Source organism: Anser cygnoides, chromosome 1 (genome assembly GCF_040182565.1).
Source record: "Anser cygnoides isolate HZ-2024a breed goose chromosome 1, Taihu_goose_T2T_genome, whole genome shotgun sequence".
In the NCBI taxonomy this organism is placed as follows: domain Eukaryota; kingdom Metazoa; phylum Chordata; class Aves; order Anseriformes; family Anatidae; genus Anser; species Anser cygnoides.
The window spans coordinates 204,936,069-204,954,985 of NC_089873.1; the positions used below are offsets into that span (position 1 = coordinate 204,936,069).

The 18,917-nt window shown below is 39.4% G+C and overlaps 1 protein-coding gene across 32 annotated transcripts in view; it reads right to left on the bottom strand.

The window, feature by feature from the left end:
* The window catches only part of DLG2 (discs large MAGUK scaffold protein 2), a 1,043,894-nt gene that overhangs the window by 127,138 nt on the left and 897,839 nt on the right, over positions 1-18,917 (bottom strand). Inside the window, exon 1 of one of the 32 annotated variants that reach the window (XM_013187354.3) lies at positions 4,102-4,486. The exons of the other annotated variants lie outside the window; for them this stretch is intronic. The gene's annotated coding sequence lies outside the window, so the exon portion shown is untranslated. Of the gene's footprint in view, positions 1-4,101; positions 4,487-18,917 lie in introns of those variants that run through there. 32 annotated transcript variants of the gene reach the window in all.

Here is an 18,917-nt window from a genome sequence, read left to right on the forward strand (position 1 = left end):
AGTAGAATAACAAATGTTCTCCATCTCTGATGATTCCAGACAAGACAGAGAACTGAGGACCATATGAGCAGCAGAGGTTTAGGAGCACTTTCAGCCTGTAATATGATGGGTTTACAGCTATTTTCATGTAGATCTGATCCTGGATGTGAGTTGAATCATAGACCTCTTTTTGTGGGCAGCTTCTACGTAGTTTATAACTATTCTGTGATAAGAGACACAGCCATAGCAACCAACAGCATTTCAGCTATGCACTAGGACAACACAGGCCTTCAGGGCCTTCCTCTGAGGGCACTAAGAAACTCCACTGAAAGCTGAAATGAGCAGATTTCCTCTTGAAAAGGACCTTTGACTGATACTATTCATGTTATTGGTTATCTGGACTATGTTAAATGTCAAGCAGAACTCAGAGCATTTGTACCGCTTCAGTTCATTTATATTTGTCTCCTACTGAATTCTGGTGCTGAATTCCCCAGAAACAGCTTTATTACAATGGAGCTTTCTCACCTGGAAGGTTTTGGTGATGGAGCTGCTTGTTGTCTTAACCACCTGCAGCGTAGAAGGTGTAGGATTAACACCCAAGCAAAACAAACATCTACAAGCATCTACAAATTACTTAAACTTAGCACTTTTGAGATGGATTTTACATAGAAGTGATTTTTTCACTGCTTTCCTAACTTAAATACCCTCTCCTGCTTGTACAATCATACAAAACCTAAAAAATCTCATCTATCAGGATTAGACCTTTGCATGTATTTCACTTCCAACACAAGGAACAGACCAACATCAAAGAGCATGTTGTGTTTATGAACACACTCTGCTCCACTTGCCAAATTTGTTCCTTTCATGCTCTGAGTGTTTGATAATCCTTTAAAACAGTATTCCTCTGCCTTTCTCTCTGGGCATAGAAAAAATATATTACTGTTTTCCGATGACAGATTATCATTTTTTACTATGAAGTTCCAGCTCTTCCCTACCAAAAAAAGTTACATTGGTTATTCTCAACATCAAGGATACTATATGTCTAGGCTGTTATTCCAACCCCTTTTTCCACTGAAGAACTTCTCACTGAAAGCACATCATTATGATTACTGGTGCCTGTAGGTCCTTGTTTCATATCCATTGTGACTACTGAATTCAAATCTGAAAATCCTGAGAAACAGCATGCAATGTCACTTTATTAGTCTGTTCAATAAAAATAAAAAAATAAAAATAATAAAATACGAAGAGATTTAATAGATGGTTAATAGTTTTCAGGTCTATGCACTAGAGCTTTCTGTACCCAAGACTCAGCACAAAGTATAAAGGCATTCTTTTATCTAAAAGTATAGTTTGTGTGTGTGTGCTTGAAAAGGGAAAATAGAGGTGTTACAAGCACACAAATGTGAGTTTGCTGCTGCAGTCTCCAGCCACTTTTGACACAGGGAAAAAGCACAGCCAGACATTAGTTTTATTTACGGCAAACTGAAAAATAACTCTTTACCAAAAAATGTTGATCACTACCTGCCATGGGACTTCACAGCAATCCCGAAGGTCAGTAGACCTGAGATATTTCAGACCAAAGAAAAGAGATGGATTCCAAAGCTAAGGACATTTTTTTACAAGACATTTTCCCCCATACACTATATTTTATACGAAAGATAATTTGAACATCAGTTCCTTGGCTGGTTTCAGCTGTAACCAAAAGGCAAAAGCTGAGGAAGATTCCTCTTGGAGAGCAGATGTCTGCTACTCAGAGAGTGTTTTACTTCAGCCCCGAAATACTAGCCCTATTCAGGAATTAATAGGAAGCCAACACAATTCTTGCAGTTGTGCTGTAGCTCGCTTCCAGCAGGATACACCGCTAACCATGCAGATGGCTGTTATCTGTACCAGCTTGGGTAACTAAGGGGATTCAAGGCTCAGAACTCCACGGAGCATGCTGCAGCCACTTGCTGCTGGGTGGAGAGGCATGGATGACAGGAGCAAACTCATATCCAGATAAAACAACTGTGCTCTCCAGACCAGAGAGAATTTAAAATACATTTCTTAGTCACTGCTGGTTTTCCCTCAGCAACACTCCCAGACTGTTAGGCACCCAGAATAAAAAGAGATTTTTGCCATGTCCTCTGGCTCCTTTCCATTCACTTGGTCTCAGTCTTATCTGGACCAAACTTCAAGTAGCTGGTTTCATCTGGGTCCAAGCCTCCATACCATTGCCTACAGACTGAAGTAGCTGGTAGCTTAATTTATTGTGCTATAACAAATAGCGAATCTGGAGCTCCGGTGCCCACAAGAGCCATATGCCCATATCATAACTTTCTCCTTTTAGGGTTGCTTTTCCTGTCCTAATTTATACTTCCTGAGTTACAGTACATACATTTACATGGTTAATGTTCAGATTGCTGAGATTACACCACAGTGATGCATGCAATATAAATGCCTAGACAGATGGATGCAATATCACAGATTTCTGAAAGAAGGAGAACTTGCAAAACCAGAAGCTCACACTTCAAGAAACCTCATTTGCTAGCACAGGGGTCACTGAAAATAGATCTGAATGCTTAAAAAGCAGCTAAATAGCCTTAAATAAAGCACTGCTGACACAGGTATATACTCTTTCCTAGAAACAGGAAATCTGTTAAGCTGGCAGGAAATGATCTTCTTGAGAAATTCTGGTGTTTGGTGTTTTTTTTTTTTTTTTTCCAAATTTAGGTTTTTATAAAGAATAAGTGCAAATCTGTTCTGCAAAGAAAGTCTGTGGCAAAAGCCACTTTGCCAATTGCCTTAATCTTTAAATAAAAATGATGCTAAAAAGAGGTCCTTTATTAATTAAGCCAGTATCTGTTCAGCAGCTTTGATGCTTCACACGTAACTCATAGAATAGGGTATTTCCAAGAGGCAGCAGTATAAGTTTAAATCACTACAGGGTAAACAATTTGGACTGACAACAGATGAGAGGTCTCTGGAAGAGAGTCTCTCTCCAATTACTAATAATACAGCTATAAGACAACAGGTGCTGGTCTGCTGAGCCCTCTTGATATTTTGATAAAACAAACTCTCCTCTCCTACCGACGGAGAAAAAAAGAAACTGGCACAGAGGGACAGAATCAATGTCTGTCTGCTTTGATAATACTGCTGCTGATAAAAGGAAAACTAAAATTGTCACTCACAACCACCTGCCTCTCCTGACAAGGGATACAGGTATTGTACAGCAATGTTATTATTTCTGTTTGGTAAAGTATGCTGTTCAATTCCTTTCTGGTTAAAGGAAACAAAAAATATTTTGCCAGTTTATTGATCTTTAAGGTAATTGGCAAGCTAATGTGGGCAGATATTAAAGGAGCTTTCTTGAAAAGACAGAGAGATCATAGTGAAGCAAATGATAATTAGAAACTAAAGCTGGTGAAATTCAAAAAGTAATGCAGATATTATAGAAAATACATCTTTTCCCTGCCTTGCTGTTCTATATCATGTTTCCCACAGTTTGTTTCAAAGTCTCTCTTTGCCTTTCATCTTACACATCTTTCAGCACTGTTGTTATGCAAGATGGGGAATCATTCATTTTAATGTGATACTAAGCATATTACCACAAAAACAGAGAGAGGATACCATTTTACTGATTACCTAATTAAAAAAACTCTACAATATATATTCTTTGCAGCCCTGTGCTGCACACAAAAGATTTAATGCCGAATCTGAAAAGCCACATAATAAAAGCAAAGAATTTTTAAATGCTTCTGATTTTACCTTTTTTTTTTTTTTTTTTTTCTCCCTCTTGTTATAAAAGCTACAACAATCACTCTCTTTAACTGCTAATAAAAGCAATTTAACGACAGGTAAATTTGCTGGTTTGTAGCTTCTTTGAACACCCACCACACTCACGAAAGGAAAGTAACTTTAGCTAGAAAAGAGATCCTCACAGCACTATGGTGAATAATTCATCATTGCATTTTTCTTTTCATCTCATTTTGTGCCAGTAACATACACAACTGAAAATACTGTAAAAGCTAAAAACAACCACAGACAAGGACTTCCAGCAGCAAAACACAAATAAAACTAGCAGGCAGGTTCCCCCAGCTTATATAATAACAGCTTTAGCTCGACAGAACCCACATCACTCACCGAGGGCAGAATTCACTTGAACAAAAGCAGAGCCCAGTCACCAAATGCAGCTTCGCAGGACTCTTAATGCGAGATGCTCCTGTCTGCTGTTCAGTTCACACTTGCCTTTATAACTAAGCCAACCAACAACATTCAGTTGCTGAACCTGATGAATTATAAAACAGTAGCTCCCAGACTCTCATATTTTACATCACAGGGGGTGGTCATCCAGCATACACACTGCCTGTGTACATATATTCTGCTATAACTCATCCTGATAAACACATCAGTGCTGGCAGCAGTGACAGTAATTGGTGCTCAGGATGTACAAGCACAAACCAATAGAGCACACTCCCACCTTCTGCTCTGTGCAACATCTCTACCTGTCAATCACTGCACCTTGTTAAGGTGGAATGATCAACTGCACTTCAGGGGAGAAGCTAAACTCAGAGGAGAAACCATCTACTAGAACCGAATTCTTCCCTTAAACCTTTCTTAATACAGTAGTAAATGCATCCTCAGTCTCTTCTAGATACAGTTTTCATGTTCTTGTTTTGTTGTTTTGTTTTGTTTTTTAATCTTCAGAAAATCATCCCTTCTTAAAGACACAGTTCTTGTTTAGTCACTAACACATGGTTCACATCTTCCACTATCATGAATGGATATTATTGAGGCTAATTCTGTGGAATTTAACAAGAATAAACTAACAGCAGTGCTCCAGCAACAATGACTATTAAAAGCAATATACCTATTAGTTAAAATTAGGCATATATTTTTAAAGACTCTTGTAAAATGCTGGTAGGTTTTAAGTACATCCTTAAAATTAAAAATATGTATTTGTAATGTTCTTTACTTCTCTAATGCCTTTTTTCCATATTCTTGCATTGTTTTAAAGCAAATGTACACACACAAAATAACAGAATCAAACAGCTAAAGCTCAGATACATTAATATAGTCAATTAAACTAAACAACTTGAAATAGGATTAATTACAACAATGGCAATCACAGTTGCTGCACATGACAGAATCTAACTCTCACAATTAGCCCCCAACAAGCAAAACTGGTTATGGTATCGGTCATACACAGCCAAGGATCAGTCACGGAAAAGATCACTGTAAGGAAAGTCTTTTTTAATCAAGCAAAAAATGTTTATTCGGAGGAATATCTAGTGATCTTATCCACATTTTACACAAACTCAAGGCTATTTGTATAAGTGTGGGGAGTGAATGAGAACACTTTATGATGATTTTCTGTTTCTACATCCCTGGTAATGACACTCAGAGGGCTCTACTTGGAGCCTGAACTTTCTCCAGCTCCTTTCTTTCCCCATGGCTGTAAAACTCTCCCAACATTTGGCACCATGACGCAAGGTTGTGCTTTGGAAGGTGAGTGATGTTGTGTGAGCGGCTGTGCACTTTCCGGATGCTTTTCCATGAACAACTGGGCTGAGGAATGCAAATGAAGCCTGCGCATGGCAGCCCAAGGCAGAAACCCAACCCTTGTCACCATCTGGAACGCCTGATGTGCGTCACGATGTGGGTACGGGGTGTTGCATTTCATGCATAGCAAAAGCAAGTCCTATATATATCCCTTTTCTCCTGTCCTCAGCTGCTTGTTCCCCCCCTCCTCATTTATCTCTTTGTGTTCGACACCTTCATTATTTGAGAAAAAAAATCACTAGAGGCCAGAGGCACAAGCAACCTTACTTGCATGAAGAAAAAGCTGTACATAATTGGGTGGCAGAATATAGGGGAGATATATCAGGACTTAATCAGAACAATGGTTTTAAGTCTATAGCTTTATCAGAGGAAAGAGCAGCTGAGTTTCAATAACTGGATTCTCCAGTGATGCTGGCTGGGGATAATCCAAAATGGCCAGAAAAAAATCTAAGTGACAGACACTGGCTCAGGGAGAAGTAGCAAAAAGAACTGTGCCACTGAATTTGGCTTTACAGAGATGAATTCCATTCTCACAGATTTACGTGTTTTACTTGCAAATTATGGAGATTCACTACAATGGCCAAAGCAGAAGAATTTGTTGTCTTGTGTACTAATCAGGGTTTTCTGACTTATTTTTCATGAAAAGCAGGTTTCATACTACTATAAATTCTGCTCAAATGCCCCTAAATGGCATTTTTCTTTTTGCTTTGCCTTAACCATTCAGGTTTGAAGAGGCTTACCAAAAATCTATGTAAACATGACAGTGATTTGGTGCAGCATGGTGAAGACGTAGGCAATGTTTGATTGAATCTTCTTGACCAATATAATATTCATTCTAAAATTCAGTTTACATTTATTGAATTACAGGTTTGTAAAACTGACCAATATCACAGCAATGTATCACTACAATATTTCATAGCAGTGTGTAGGTGGCATGCATAAGCCACAGTCTGTGGTATTACACAAGAATCACAATTCCAAGAAACATTGCTACCTCATTTCACGCTTATTTTCAATTTTTGTTTAGCTACCTTGGCTTCCATGTTATTTTCCATGGGAAATATTTCATACCTGCCAATTCCATAATATTCAGCAGTGTGGTGCTCTATCAAAAATGAGCCATATAAAGCCTGCTACCTTCTTAGTGAATGGATACACTCATCTAACAACCTGTCTTCCAGGCTCTGTTCATGGTTCACATTCTATCGCAGAATGTGAGATTTGAAATTTGAACTTTCTCACTTCACTGACAGGTGTGTGAAAATCCCATATGGCTGCCAGATTTATGTGTACCTACATATATATTTAGTTTGTATTTTTAAGGAGTTTGTAACGAACACATTAGTATTGACTTTGAGGTTCTTCGCTTCAATCTGCAAAATAGAAATTATTTAGAAAAGAAAAAAGAAAAAAAAAGACAAAAGCATTCCCATTTGATGCCAAAACATGACTTCTTTCTTACACCATCATGTGGTATAATATTGACTAAACCTTATACCCATTTGCTAGCTAAAAAGAGCACAAAGATCACCGGGGAAAAGCCAAAGCATTCAGCTGGAATAACAAGTTACCTTCTCAAGTCAAGAAGCAGCTAAGGAAAACTCAAATGAAGAGTAAATACAGGCAGGTTTGATACTAGTAAGATCACGAATTAGCTAGTACAGTTAGCACACATCCCAGTGAGGCAAAACCAGACCTCCAGGATGTCCACAGAGTGGACCCACAGTTCCAGGTGAATAAATGTGAACCACCGGAGACAATTTCTAGGTTATCCCAGATGGTCCGGATCAGTAGATTGGTCAGTAATTCTCACCATGTGGCTTAAGAAGCCATCATGCAAACTAAAGAGGTATTTATTTAGTACCTTGCATTTAGCAATTACGCTCTTCAACCCCTTTAGTGATTTTTTTTTCCAGATTTAAACTGGCTAAAGCAAATGCTCTTTCATCCAATAGCCTATTGACGGCACTGTCAGAGAGCATCACTAAAGCAATAAACCCAGCAGGATTTAAAAAAGGACTTAGCATTTATCAGACAATAGCATCCAGAAGAACAGTAATAACAAGAAACATAAACTTTCTAACAATCAGGGGATCTAGTAAAGCTTTGTTTCCCACAAATGTTTCTCCTTTGATCTCAGACCCCACCCATTGCCCTGCCTCAATCTGCAACATTTCACATCACACCAGCTTCTCCTGGGCCCCTTATAAGACAAAGCCCAGGACTTGGGTGGCTCCAGGTCACTAACCAGTTTGTTGCCCGTTTTCTTCCCAGAAAAAGCACTAAATTACATGTCCCTCCCTAACCCCACTCAAAATTGCCACGAAATCTGTAGGAGCTCGGCTAATTCTGAGACCTCCCTTTTTCCAAGTCAAAACCAGCTCAGTGAGAATTTGTCCTTTTAGTTTTACCTATATGGTAAAAAAGTACCACCCATTGAGTCAGATAGATTTCATTGCTGTAACCTACGTACATCATTCGTTGTAAAATAAACAGCAGTGACAATGTAAATGAATTTAATTGTCACAGCAAGGTGATGGAGAAATTCATTTCCTCTCAATGTAGCACACTTGTAATTCCATTTAAGAACAGTTTTTAAATAGCGTTTGAGTTCCTAAGATTAATCCTTGTGAGGACAAATGAATAAAACCATATATTTAGATTAATTAACAAATTAGCTTGCACAGGGCTTTGAAGATGTAAAGGACTGTACAAGTGCTATTTCTATAATAATATTTTTCTGAATTACTATACTTTTCTTCTTCAAGTGACATCTTTTTTGCTGCTAGTGCTGTGTGCAAGCTCGTCTCCTTTTTGAAAAAAAAAAGAAAAAAAAAAAGAAAAGAAAAAAGAGAAAAAAAAAAAAAGGAAAAAGGGAATTAAAGAGGATATGCAGCTTGGTCTGAATGAAGAGACACCCAAGACAGCGATTCCTGTCGACCAAGGGCAATGAAAAGAACTTACTTCGCTAGTTAGGAAGGCTGAACTCTCTTAATGTTGGCTTCATTCAGTCTCCAGAATATGAATGATCTTATCAGAAATAAAGAACTCTAAAGGAAGAAAGGCCAGATGGCAATTTACTGAGAACCTCTGGAGAGGCTGCCTGGATTTGATTTGAAAAGTCTTTTAAAGCACCCCATGAACCTGGAATACTACAGCAGCCCATTTAAAAGCCAGTGGATTTCCCAGTAGCAGTCTGACACCTCATACAAATGCTGCGTTTCTGTATTGCTTAGATCACTTCAGCCGGTTAAAATAACCAAGAAACTTGGATGCTATGGTTCAGCATCCAGATTATTTATTTATTTATTTATTTTCCGTCTGGACTATCACTTTCCCTTTAACTCCAAGTTTCCCACTGTTTTATTTCTGCTGTTTCCTTTTAAATGACTTACAGTGTCTAAAGCTTACTAACTCCAAGAGCTGGAAAAAGACCTCAAGATCCGCTTTCTATTAGGCAAAACATTAAATTCAGTAGCAAACCAGACAAGCATCTTTCACACAAACAGAAGGTCTCACATTCAACTCCTTATAAGCCTGGTGCGGGGAGAAAATGAGTTAACAGCTTTGGATGGCAAAGAATGGTGGAGCAACATGCAGATCCTCCTGCGATTCGCAGTCTGAGTGCGTGCACTCTGTGGTGGGAGGAGTAGGTGGCTGATTTGGGGAAGAAGCAAAGCACAGGAGTGATACACTTCACTCCTCTGAGGATGGTGACGAAAATCTGTCAGCTTGGCATAGTTCTTCATGTTACCTACAGCAATTACTGACGCATGGAGAAAGTAACAGCTCTACAGACATCACAGTAAGAGGCACGGTATGTGCAGTGGAGAGAGCAGAACAACTTTATTGAAGAAGCTCATGGCAATACTGCAAAGGAACTGTCTAGGCTATCCATGAAGAAGGACAACTGAAGAGCACACAGAACAGTCTTCATGAGAAAACTGCAAAATTTAGGCCTGTGTTTGTGGTAGATCACAAAAAAAGACAAGTGGCATAGCCTGAGAATGCCTTCTGCACTGGCTGTGACAATGAACTAGCAGAGGAATCAGTACACACATACTTTTAGGCTAAGTTTTCCTCTCCTACAGATTTCTTTCAGGAAAGAAGATGCGAAGCCTGGATGACTAACTACAATGCAGATGGCAAAGCAATATAGAGATACCCATGCTAGCTCCAAATGAACCAGCTTAGATGACACCATGAGTAAATTTAACCTACTCATTTTGAACTCCATGGTTATGCTGTTCATGGAGCAGGAACATTTTAAGCAGTCTGTGATGCAGTCAAGCCAGGGAAGGACAGCAGGTGATACTAAGGCTAGGTCTGTGTCAGCCATTCTTGCAAAATTTACTTCTGCAGTTTTCTTGCCATTACTTGCAAATATGCCAAGGATGTAGTACCTCCCAGCAAGGAAGAATATACGCAACTGCAGAAGCATCAAAATGAAGAATTGTTCTGAAAAGAAAGGAAGAAATAACTGCTCTGTAGGGATATGGCAAGCCTTCCTTCAGCTCAGCAGGAATCATCTGTAGTCTTGCATGTTTTGTAAGACTGCTAAAACCACAGAATTAACTCTCTTGGCTTGAAGTCAGGTCAAATAATTCAGCTCTCACCAGAAGCCCTTTTTGTTAGTTACGGGCAAGGACACCCTGGTGAATCTGCTTTAAGATGACTTTCATGCCCAGTGTATTCCCATGTCTTCTGGACACTTGGAAGGCATGAACGGCAAAGATACTCCATCTACAGGGCAGTAGTTACTGTGAACAAGAAAATGTCGATCACCCCATCACACGTGCAGTTTTTACCTGGCAAACAACTTCTACGGAGTTGGGCATTTCAGGACAAACTACCATTTTGTCAGGATTGTATCTGATGGGACCCAGGAATCAGGACACTGATTAGATGCTCTGTTCTTGAACTACTTATAGCTCAAGGCTTAATTAGGAGTGGAAAATGCTCTAAGACCTTTAAATGAAGAACTGAAGAATTAAAGGAGGTGAAATATAAATACTCACTCTTGTTCTCACTGCAGCATCAGAGTCTCTGAATTAAACACTACCCAAATAACTCAGACTACATAGGTACAACAAGAACATTTGATTAGTATTTCTTAAATGATATAATGGGATTTATCAGAAAATAATGAAGAACTGAACAGAGAGATTGTATATGTTAAATATGAGAATGTGCAGTTCTAAGCACTTAAATTTGTAGCTTCCTACTCCTTTGCCCTGACCAGCTTTCATCATGATGCCTGAACTGGAAACAAATCATATGAAAAATACAGGCCAAAGAGAAAATAAGAGCAGCGTGAGTGAGGGGAAGTTATTTGCCTTCTTTTCCATGTGCTTAAATTTCCATAGTCTTTTTTAGGAGAGAGCCTTGGAAAAGCAAAGAAGGAGCAAAAGGCAGTAGACAAAAACCTGGGAGATTTACTGAAGGAGTTTCCTTCCTGCATGTCTTGGGACAGATTCTGCTTCTATGACTCAGTTTCTCTGCTCAGCGCTACTTCATGCAGGTACTGTGAAGATAAACTAAAAATCATATTTCATATGTTCAATATTTGACATATTTCAATGTTAATGCTGCAGGACACCTAAGTACCTTTGAAACAAATGGTCTTGCAAGAGTTGGAGAGCTCCAGACAATGATTTTCTTGAGTCTTTTTAGAAACATAGAGTCATAGAATCATCTAGGTTGGAAACGACCTTCAAGATCACCAAGTCCAACCTCCAACCTGACCTACCGAGTCCCATCACTAAGCCATGTCCCTCAGTGCCACGTCCACAAGTTTCTTAAATACCTCCAGGGATGGGGGCTCTACCACTTCCCTGGGTATCCCATTCTATTGCTTGGCCATGAAGAAATTCTTCATAATGTCCACTCCAAACCTCCCCCAGTGCAATTTGAGACCAATTACTTGTGTCCTATCACTTGGCACCTAAGAAAAGAGATTGTCACCATCCTCACTGCATCCTCCTTTCAGGTAGTTGAGAGCAATGAGGTCTCCCCTCAGCATCCTCTTCTGTAGACTCAACAACCCCAGTTCCCTCAGCTGTTTCTCATAACTTGTTTTCCACTGCCTTCAACAGCTTCACTGAAATTCTATGCACATGCTTGATCAACTCCGCATCCTTGCTGTGGTGAGGGGCCCAAAACCAAACACAATATTCAAGGTGTGGTCTCACCAGTGCTGAGTACAGATGGACGGTCACTTCCTCAGTCTTGCTGGCCGCACTATTCCTGATACAAGCCAGGATGCCACTGGCTTTCTTGCCCAATTGGGCACACTTCTGGCTCATGTTCAACTCTCCAGCTCATGTTCAACTCTCCAGCTGTCAACCAGCACCCCCAGATCCTTTTCTACCAGGCAGCTTTCCAGCCTCTCTTCTCTAAGCCTGTACTGCTGTGAGGGGTTGTTATGCCCCAGGTGCAGCACCTGGCACTTACCCTTGTTGGATGCCATAAAATTGGACACAGCCCATCGATCCAACCTATCCAGATCTCTCTGAAGAGCCTTCCTACCCTCATCTCTCTCTCCAGCTGCCTGAGGAGGGAAGCACCAAGGACGGTCTCTGTCAGTCTCTGTTACCTGGGACCGATGGCGGGACACACAGTGACAGCAAAGAGCTGTGCCAGGGGAGGGTCCCCCTGGGCATGAGGGAAAATTCCTGTGCTGTGAGGGTGGTCAGACACTGGGACAGGCTTCCTAGGAAGGTGGTTGATGCCCCATGTCTGACAGTGTTCAAGAGGCATTTGGACAATGACCTCAGTAATGTGCTTTAGGTTTTGGTTTGCCCTGAAGTAGTCAGGCAGCTGGACTTCATGACCTTTGTAGGTTCCTTCCAACTGAACTATTCAATTCTATTCTATTCTAAAGCAGATCAACAATCCTGCCCAACTTGGTATCGTCTGTGAACTTACTGAAAGTGCACTCAATCCCGTCAAACAGATCAGTGATAAAAATGTTGAACAAAACCGGACCCAAGACTGAGCCCTGGGGAACACCACTGGTGGCTGGTTGCCAACTGGATCAAACTCCACTCACCAGGACTCTTTGAGCCCAAACATCCAGCCAGTTCTTCACCCAGTGAACTCTACACCTGTGTAAGCCAGAAGCAACCAGTTTCTGCAGGAGAGTACTGTGGAAGATGGTGGCAAATGCTTTACTAAAATTCAGGTAAACAACAACCACACTTTTTTGTTCGCTTTTAACCACAGTTAGGAAAAAACAAAAATCATACAGCCCTTCTGATTAACATCATGTTGCGTACCAGAGAGTAATATATGTCATTCTGAGAGGTATAAGAGGAAACAATACTAGAGCGCTATTGCTGAGCATGGATACAAAATAAAGGAACTTTTTCAGCTCCCATTCTCAAATGCTTACTGGCATTTTAAGTGTAATTTTGGGGTGTGCATAACTAGAAGTGACATCCTTGAATGAGAAAAATAAAAAAAAGTGACTCCAACATGAACATGCTGAAAGTGGACAGTCCATACTATCTTGTGCTTCTACCAAACAAGGATTTTAATAACAATGCATAAAAGTGCAGTACAATTATGAAAATAAGGCTACTTCCTATGGAAATGATATGACCTTTATGAAGAAAACAGTGTCTACAGTCCACCATGAATGGCCACGGCAGTTAAGAGCACGGATTCTTATGGAGATTGTAGCTGATTTCACATCTTAATAGAGATGGTGTGCTCTGTCTATGTGTGGCCTTATGGATATCTGGGTGTTCTGTTATAAAGAAATCAAAAAATATGTACCTGAAGGTATTATCAAAGTTGTGGGCATGCAAAAGTTAATTAGATTATACCAGAAGGTAATGAGGAAAAAACAATATTTTGCTTTCTTATCACTAAATTTCATTGCTTTGGTTCCCAGTAAGCATCTTTCAACTACAGTACTTCAGTTTGTACCAAGTGATATAACAAGGGCTTTTAGGAGGATGGAAATGCAAATCCTGTGTGTGTATACACTACCTACACATATCATAATAAAAAAGAAGAATCTGGTAAATAAACCTTTTCTGAGTCTGACCGATCAGCAGAGCTGAACAAATAATTTGCAATGAATATATGGTTTCTTCTCTACATTAGGTTTGCTTCTGTGCTTTTTTTTTTCTGTTTTCTTTGTGTTTTTTGTTGTTATCACAAATTAATAACCACACACTACTTAGTAGATGTTCTCTGCCTATAGATGATTTATGAACATTATGCAGTTAGTATTTGCAGTATGAGTTTTGCATAATCATATACTACTTCTTTGTCTCCTGCCAGGTGAGGTGTAAATATTAGCACTGCATATCTTAGGCAAATATTCACATACAGTACATTAATTATAAAATATCACTACCACAAAGTTCATCTAGAGTTTGGATGGAAATTAAATGCAAGTTACCATAAAAACAGATGAATCATTTAATTATATATGCATGTTTCTTGTAAAGTTTTTGAGGTATGTCTTTGGCTTTTCTTAGAAACCTAAGAAACATCATCTTGAAAGTAAAATTATAATCAAAATTTTTCTTCCTGTAAGATAATTCCCATACCAGTACTACACAGAATGAAGAATTTTTACCTTGCTTGATTTACATTCAATTGATTTTCAAATAAGTATCTGGATTTAAGCTACAAACTTGTTGACTTTAGAAGACTTGGGGAAAGTTAGGGCAAATCAATTAAATGTAAGAAATCAATGTATATAAAAGTTAAAGCATGTTAATATTCATGAAGTAACTTTAGGATCTTCCTTTGAATGAAACTACCACAAATTAAGGCCTCTCCCCCCCCCCCCCCCCCCCCCCCCCCCCCCCCCCCCCCGGTATGATTAAATTCTTTTGGGAGCTTAATATGCATTAATTTAACACAATACTCCCTTCAAACAATTGATTTTCTTGAAGTTACTTCTTAGACCTGGTCAAGAAAGTTAATGACTTCCTGTGGGAAAGAAACCTCAACTAGCGCTAGTCTGGATGCTGTAGCCAGAAATTGGTTTTGACTTTTCTAGGAAAAAAAAAAAAAATGGAAAGAAAAAAAGAAAAAAACAAAGAAAAGAAAAAACACTCTCTTCTTTCTTCCTATGTAATAGGAAGAAAAGAGACAAAGAGACACAGCCTATATTCAATTCAGTAAAATCTAGGTGTATACATATAAAGAAAATTGACAGAGGGCCAAGCCATGGAAAAACTCAGATTAGTCCTTAATATGGTACAGAAGAAGTGAAATGCCGTCATATAGGAAATAATCACTAATGACAGCATTGACACCCCTGCTTTACAGTTTAGAGAATACCATTTTGAAAAGCTCATTTTTTTCTTTGAAGTAATGATACTTTGAGTGTCCTGTATTAACTTACACTGAGGAATTTTTTGATCTATGTGATAAATATTATGGCTGCTGAAGTCTACAGAATGTTTCACATTGCTTTCTGTATTTGAGGACTCATCAATCACAGCTGAGAAGCAACCTGCTATGTGAAGGCATGTCCCGTATGTACTGAACGTTACTAGGATTAGGATAATTTTACGCTCTGCTTGGTAAATCCATGTGAAACTTCAAGAAAGACTCATGGATCTAATCTTGCCAAAGGTAGTTCATCTCTGTAGCTTCATGCCAATATATGAAAGGAGAAAAATGACAGAATTATTCTACTCACAGTTTATCCAGTTCTCTATTTCCAGAGATCTTTGATTCTAACCATAACGTAATAGTGAATATTTTGCATTTTGACATTTTTAAAAATATTTTTTCAGGCAACTTTTCCCTTCAGGGCTAGGAAGTCAAGCTAGACAGGGAAAGTTAATTTCCCGCAATTTCAATATTTTGGAAATTTTCTTAATAATCTTAATAATCAAACTTCTATATTTGAAAAAATCACAGCAAAAGACCAGGTAGTATGTGGTGTGCACATCCAGCCCAGGGCCAGACCCCAAGCACTGCTCAGTGAGGAGGAGGAAGAAGGGAGCTGCAAGGAGAAGGAGCCGCAAGGAATCAGAAACCCAGCTGGACTTCTCTGGTACTTTGGCAAAATCATATTCTACCAGAATGTACCCTACCAAAACACTTTTCCTTTTAGTACTAATATGAAGGACAAGTAGATTAGGCAGATTAATGGGAATATAAGAGGTGCTCAGTGTCTACTAATACACAGTAGTGTCATCAAATAAATAATCATTATTAGAAAATTTAGGATTTTCTATGCAAGGGAAGCACCCTCAATGACTGCCCCATGAGTGAAATGTCCAAACACATTAAAGTATCTGGGTCTAAGATATTATTCTATAGATAGTTCCTAAATCAGCGTTTTATGGAATAAGGTATTTCTTTGTTTTTTGTGGTTTTTTTTTTGTTTGCTTGTTTGTTTTCTCTGCAACATACCATCAGTGCCTGTTGATAATATCCAGATGCAGCACTGTCAGTGAACAGTTTCTCCTGTTACACGACAAGCATCCTTTCCAAGAATATTAAATATTTTTAATGAAGTATATGTGACAAATAAAATTCTGTAGCTGGTCTTTCACCATGTCTATTTTTCTCATTTAGTCATGATTATACTGTTTTAGCATAAAAATGCTACTGCAAGAGAAAACTAAAATAAATATCTTACAGATACATTCTCCTCAGTAGCATTTAGGGCTTTAGAATGGGAAGAGGAAAACTCATCATGGTTCCTCCGCTATTTTAGTCATGACACTTATACAAACCCCAACCGCCTTGGCAAACACAAACCACCCATCACAGTCAGTTATCACATGTATCAAAAAGGAAGACAATTAACAGGCAATCTATTTCAACATATTTCAGACAAGATTTCTGCACCCCCCTATCCCCCCACCCTTCACTTCATATTTTCCTTTGCTAGCAGCAACCAAAATTGAACTCTTCCTCCAGAAAACATGGCGGTTATCTGGTTGCTCTGCTGCTCAATGCAACTCCCTAGCCAAGGCTAGTCACAACCCTCTTCTGACTCTACTAATAACCGTTTTTTCTGAGGTGCTCTGTTCAGAGCAAGAAGTACTTTGGTGTCTGTCTTTAAAAGTACATTTTCAGATTAAAGGCTCAGCTTCTTCTTTTTTTTTTTTTTTTTCCCTAGGAGAACATTGATTTAAATGTTTTCAAAATATGAACCAATATTTCAACAATGGTTTTGCAAGAGCAGTTTTCTACCATAAGAAGGTTTATAAAATATTGGGAGATCACTTTTCCCCATCCATTGTATCTGTCTGTTTCATACTTTTTTCCATCCAAATCTGCTTCTCTAGCCCAGAAAAGGGATACCCACAGTTCCGGAGAGGCACCACAAACAGTGCTGCTGATCGGAGTGTTCCATAAGTGGAGGAGAGTAATTCACAGCAGTTAAGTGGACTCGATCTGTCTGCATGAGCAGATACAAAACTACTCACAGTCTGTGCTAAGTAGCAGCACAGGAACAATTAGAATAGGTCCCTCATTTTCTAAGAACTGCTTTCAAAAATCTCATCAGTAATGGGAATAAAGGTGGATCTTAGGTCAGAAAGGGCTTTTTGTTCCTTCTGCTTTGTTCATCTGGCTTTATCTCCCCATAGCTCATGAAACTGGTTGATAGCATATATTAAAAATTGTAATAATGACATGCATTAATTAAAAATTAAAAAGCTATGTAGATTTATGCAAATCATCACATTGTGCAGCATTCAATCAATAATAAATAGACAAATTAGGGGTGACCCTCAAGTGCCTGGCATGCTGCCAGTTCAAGAGCTGCAAAGACTACATGGTGCCAACAGGTTGTGTAGCACACAGCAGCATCTATCTGCCTGGAGATCTGAACCTGAGCATTCATTCCTGGTACTCTTGACATTCTGGCTGCAGGGGAAAAATGTACTTAAAAAAAATATCTTTATACCACATGTTCACATTCTGCACTTCTTGAAGCGCTAATCATACAACGATAGCCTTTGGCTTCCTGTCAGCTTTACTTTCACACTCACATGTGCTTGTAGAAAGCTGCAAACACTGCCAGGGATGGCTTAACCCCAGTGTAACAGGACTCTGAGCTGGCTAGAGCTGTGAGGTAGATCTGAAAGACTTTTGGACTCAGAAGATGGAGGTTTTCTTTGAATGACAACAACAACGCTGAAGTTTTTAATTAGAGGGTTGGATTTATAATTAGTAACTCAGATGCTTCCAAGATGGTTCTCAGGCCCCGAGGCAGACAGCTTGGAGAGCCTCTCATCCCTGTCACTAAATTCTCCTACCATCCCAAAGCTTAACCTGGCCCCTGGGGCTGGTCCAGAACCTGGGCTGGCTCCCAGTACATGCCCAGCCATGGACTCTTGGCCCTGGCTAAACCACGTCAGGGACACTGCTAACAGTTTAACAACAAAGGCAATCACATTCCAGTTTGGCGCTACTGCCAAACCTTGTTTACTAACATACATGCAACCAAAGTGACTACTTTTAATGGAACAGGAGTTATGCAGCTATTATGCACAGATTTCTGCTGACCCATCATGGCCCCGTATGAGGTGAGGCTCCTCACTTTAAGGCCCTGTTGGTTCTAACGCATGGACTTCCTAAGAAACAGGAGACAACACACCAGCAGTCCTGTCCTTCCTCCCTAATCTTCTCTGAAACACTTGGAGCCTCTGCACAAGCTGCAGATTCCCATCTTCTTTCTGTGATTCTTTCCCTTTTCAAACCTTGAAGTTTCTCCCAGCTTTTAGCACCTTCAGTTCTCCATCATGCAGGAGTTCCTTCCATCTCACCCCAGGGGCTCCATCTGGCTTGGACTTAAATGAACTAAAGATGATTATGAACAACCAAGTAAAAACCCAAACATTTTCACATCCAGAATTAATTTTAGGCCTTCTTTAAATGTCAGAACTAAACCAGAATAAACTGATTCTCTATGATCTTGTTTGCAGAAAGCTCTAATTTTGGATCTGCATCAAGGTGATATTTGTTTCATCAAAATTGTCCTCTCCCTATACCCAAAATAGGACAGTCATGTACCTCTTATTCCTGCTCAAGTTTTAGCACTACCACAGACATATTCCCTTCAAGGACAATAACTGCAACATGAAACATTAATTAAGGACTCAGGCAGGTCAAACATTTGTCTGAGTGCTGGCCCTAAAGGGACGCTATCCTGAAACAGGACCTACCAACTTGTCTATTTCATTTCTCCCTTGTTAGTCACTCTTGCTACAACTCTGCTTTTGTTTATACACCCACATTTTCTACTAAGTTGCATGCCCTTAACTTAGGGCACAATTTCCACACTGAACTCCTCAGGTTGTCAGGCTGAATTTATTACATTATTCCATATCACTGATCAGCACGTCAAGCACTCAGATGAATGCTGAGAGAGTACTTAAAGGATAAAAACTATTATTATTGTA